Here is a 4987-nt window from a genome sequence, read left to right as displayed (position 1 = left end):
TTCATGTATTCCAGCAACTCATCTTCCTGACGCCACTCGATTGGTTGGCCATTGGTAATTGTTGCTGGCAATCCTCTCAATGATTTTATAAGCCTTATTATAACTTAGAAAGGATAGCACCATTAGTAGAAGTGTCCACTACCACTCTTGTGTGAGCATTGAGACCATTATAAAACATCTCCAGTTGGATGCAATGTGGGATTCCATGATGAGGCATTTCCATACTAATTCTTTGTACCTTTCCCATGCCTCATACAAGAACTCATCATCCATTTGTTGAAAGCAGTGATCTCGTTCCTCAACTTAGTATTCTTACTAGGTGGGAAATACTTCATAAGGAATCTTTCTGCTTATTCTTGCCCTATGGGAATTGAATTTGTGGCAATGAGTTCAACCAGGCTTGAGCTCTGTCCCTTAGTGAATATGGGAATAGCTTCAATCGTAATGCATCTTCGGGTACTTCGGCTAACTTGAAAGAATCACTCACCTCTATAAACTATCTTAAGTGTAGGTAAGGATCTTCAGTAGGCATTCCACTAAATTTTCCCACTGTCTGAAGCATTTGGAACATGACTGGCTTTAGCTCAAACTGTTGTGCCTCAATTTCGGGTCTCCTAATACCCGGATTAAGAATTAAACATTGGCATATCATACCGTCCTAAAGCTCTGACTTGCTTGTCTTCTTCACTGTCGAAAACTTCGTTCAATCCCAGGGTCTACAGGGAGTAAATCGATGATTCGATCAATACTCATAAACACCTGAAATAATCATAGAAAATTTAATTAAGTTAAAATTTAAACAGAAAATAAAACCAAAATGCAAAACTAAAAAATTCACAAATAATGACTTTTTAAAACACAGCCCCCGGCAACGGCGCCAAAAACTTGGAACTACGGAAATGTGCAAGTGTACACAATCACAGCAATTAATAAAGTGACAAGTAAATGTTGAGTTATCGTACCACAGGGACTATGAAAAGAATTATTTATGAATGCTATTTAAAACACTTTGGTGAAGAAAAAATATTTTGTTTGAAGAGGGTGATTAAAAACTAAGATTTAAAAAAAAAAGAAATCTCAAATGCACAATTTCAAAATACAGTTTTAATCAAGATGACATAATTGTGTTAGATTAATTACATTTCATAACTTAGAATTACTAAACTCATGTTTATATTGTTACGGATAAATTCAAGGCAACTCAATAATTTGCTAACTTATGAACATACTCACCTACCAAAATCCATTCATCTCTTGGACATATCTCCATGTCAATTCAACCGATTAAACAAATCTTAATAGGAAAATATGTTATAGCACATACATACTTATTAAATTGAAATAATCTCTTAAACATAACCCTATGTTAATTCAAACAATTAACTAGATTTAATAAGCACATAAAAGACTACGTGAGGGAACAAAGTATCCTTACCTGGAAACAATTTAATCACAATAATCTTGCAAGTTATGCAAAGCAATTGTATTATCAGATACCGTTGCTAATTTAACCCTCAGCTACCTTAGATGATTAAACATGCACTGATTACGTACTGTGTCCATTAATTATAATTTTAATCCATTTAAATAATTAATTTATTAGTTACCTGACAATTGTAATGCAAGAATAACTTAGTCATGATTTTACTCAATCAAGCATTCTACCGAGGCCTATAACAACATAAACACAATTTTAACAATTTTAAGAAGAAGAAATGCAATCAACCTAACACGAATTAAGTTCAAGCTAAATTGATTAAATTAACCATTCACAAAACATAAATATTCTTAGATATGTTCATCATAACAAAAACAAAAATTAAAGAGATAGGGAACAAGAACCAAATCCGGTGTTTTTTCGTGGCTTGACTAGGTTACTGCGTTCTTCTTTCTTTGTTGTCCTCACTGATCAAGGCTGCTATGAACACTCAACTGCTGCTCCAAAATGGATGGAGAAGATCCCTTTCTCAAGAGGAGAAATCGGCAAAAGAGCAAGGAACTTTGAATGGGAAAATGAGAGAAAAAGTGAAAGAAGAGAGAAGAATTGCGGGAGAAGAGATGTGAATGAGAGATGTGTTGAATGATCAAAAAAGGGGGGGTTTTTATAGCTTAATGTGGCAGCTGAAATTTGCTAAAAATAGCAGCCAAAGAGCCACCCCTTGGCCGGCCTCCCATGTGGCAAAGTTGATGGCTTCAACTTTGCTAAATATGGCTTGGGGCAAATCTACAAAGCCACCAATTGTGGAGGGGTTTAATTTCAATTTGAACAAGTCTTCAAGGGCCTCTTTGCAAGCTTAAATAATTAGCTAATGAGCTGAATTGGGTCAGCACTTGTACAATGTCCTTTTCTTGGTCGGTTCGGTTCACTCGGTTCAATTCAATCGGACCACTTTTTCATAATTTATTAATAATAATTTATTAACCCAAATTAACTTGGATATAAATTAAAATTAATTATATTATGAATTGATAAACATAATTTTAGATCGTCTTAGGCTGGAAATTAATTTGCCTTGGTACTTCAAATTGCTTCTCAGTTTTGTGATTCAGCAGTGTTTGCAGAGCCATTTTCGCTCTTTGTGCAATTCTTTCGAAAGCAACCAAAATTAATAAAAATTAATTATAAAATTAATTAAAATTCAACATGTTCACAATTTAAGTACAATTTAATTATTCTATAATAATTAATTATTTTTTGACAAGAATTTAACCGAATTCGCATGAATTTAAGTTAAAAAGGGTATAAAAAGTGTGTAAATTTTTGTGTTTCCACCCATACATTTTCTGTCACATTCAGAAGAGAAGAAAAGCAAAGAAAGTGAGGAGTTCATGAATTTCCTCAACATGCTTAAGGCCTTGATTATCAACGTCCCCTTATTAGAACTCCTTGAGAAAATGCCTAAATAAACCAATTTCCTTAGAGATTTTATGTCTCGAAGGAAGAAAATAGTGTGACAGCCCTAATTTGACCCTAGTCGGAAAGTGGTTTCGGGACCACAAAATCGAGTCACAAAAAAATAATTAAATGTTATAGTCTGTGCTTATTATATGTGAAAGTGCATGTGTGAAAATTTCATGATTTGATTTTGTCATTTGTATGTTAAATTATTAAATAGGACTTATGTGAGAAATTTTGAAAATGTGATAGGTTAATTTGTAGTGACCAAATATTTTATGGTTTAAAATAGGTGGATTTGCATGTCAAATTTCCCACTTTAATTTGTAATGGACGGCCATAATGATGATGATAAACAATATATGCATTTTAAATTAGCATTAAAATATTTAAGGGCTTTATATTATAAAATAAAGATAAATAAAATAACAAAATGAGGAAAAGGACAAAATTTGTTCATCTTTGTTCTTCATAGCCGAAATTAAGAGAAAAAGAGAGGAAAAAGCTCAAGCCCATTCGGTCATTTACTTAGCATGATTCAAAGGTATGTTCCATGTATTTTCTTGACATTCTTGCGAAATTAGCATGGTCAAAGCATTACTTAGTTAACCCATGTTTAAAATTTGAAAATTATTGTGTTGTGAGCATTCGGTCATGAATTGAATTGAAGGAAATGGTTGTTGTTTCATGTTCTTTTTATGAGTAGTGGTAGATAGGTGAAGTTGAGCTAGACAAATGAGCATATATGTGCATTATGTGCTTATATGTGTATTCGGCCAAGGAAGTTTGATATGAAGCTTTAATAGGTTTGAGTGATGAATGGCCGAATGAGCTATAGGTTATGTATGGATGAATTTTATGCATATGTGTGTGTGGCATTAGTAGTTAATGGCATTCGGCATTGTTTAATTAAAAATTAGAAATGAATGCTTGAAAATTAAATAGGTCGCTCTAATGACCAAATATGCTAAAAGCTAATATATGGACTAGTTGATAAATATGTGTTATGGAAATGTGAACAAATATCTATTTGATTTAGTATTCGGCTATGGTTAATTGTATAATAAATTGGTGTGGATGTTTTGAATGAGATATGCACAATTATAAGTTGAGTTGAGAAATGATTTCTCAAATGTCTAAAATGATATTCGGCTATGGCATGTAAGCATGACTAGTTGGTGTTTAATGTTTTTAATTAGAAGAAGCTTATAAGTTGAGTTTAATGTTAAAAGAAATATTTGAACAGATGCATAGTACCAAATGTGTTCGACTGTGACTTACAAAGTACATAAATTTGAAAATGAAATGGTGATAGACTTAAGTGGACAAATGATACGAATGAATTGGTTTTTGAAATGTATATGGTTTCCTATGTATGTGTTTGATTGAGAAGTAAATTTGTTTGATTTAGCCCAATAGCTTAGAGGACCAAAGTTAGATAGGGGAAAGGAGAAAGTAATCGAATAGCCGTTGTAATCGTTCGAGAACACCTGAGGTAAGTTTTAAGTAATCAAACGTAAATAACAATTGATTATAATCTGATATATTATGTGAATTAGGTATTCTGTGTAAGGTATGGATTTAGCCGAATATTAAAGATGAAATGATGGTGTATTGTATCATGCTTATATGGCCTAATGGCAAGTATAACATGTTGATAAATATGCAATGTGCTTTTATAATTGAATGATAAGTTTTTAATGAATGTGAGCGAAATGTTATGCATAAGCTATCGAATGCTATGTGTGAAAATGAGATGAAAGAAAAGTGTTTGAGATATATAATTATATATGTTTAAATAATGTTAGTACCTAATTGATATGATTATGTTATATGGAACTTGTTGATTTGATTATCGTACTATACTATTTGAGCCTTTGAGCCTAGCAGCCTATAATGCCGGTGAGTTAATCTCGGGCTTCGTGCCTAACAGGCGTAATGCCGATGAATGAGTTCAGACTTAAAGTCTAGCAGGCTTCGTGCCGGTGATGAATTCGGGTTTTAAACCTAGCAGGCTAATTGCCGGTGATTTGATATAAATCTAAAATTTTGAGACTTCGTGATAAAACGACAATTGAAATCGTATAATAC

At 32.7% G+C, this 4987-nt stretch overlaps 1 non-coding gene across 1 annotated transcript; it reads left to right on the top strand.

Annotated features, from left to right (window-relative positions):
- The first annotated feature begins 200 nt into the window (after positions 1 to 200).
- Positions 201 to 305, top strand: LOC121208209 (small nucleolar RNA R71). Its single transcript, XR_005903154.1, has one exon. It is a non-coding gene; the product is annotated as a small nucleolar RNA R71 (small nucleolar RNA).
- The last annotated feature ends 4682 nt before the right edge of the window (positions 306 to 4987 follow it).

This window comes from Gossypium hirsutum, chromosome A01, assembly GCF_007990345.1.
Source record: "Gossypium hirsutum isolate 1008001.06 chromosome A01, Gossypium_hirsutum_v2.1, whole genome shotgun sequence".
In the NCBI taxonomy this organism is placed as follows: domain Eukaryota; kingdom Viridiplantae; phylum Streptophyta; class Magnoliopsida; order Malvales; family Malvaceae; genus Gossypium; species Gossypium hirsutum.
Note: the sequence above shows the minus strand (reverse complement) of the source record. Positions and strands in the feature narration are given on the sequence as shown.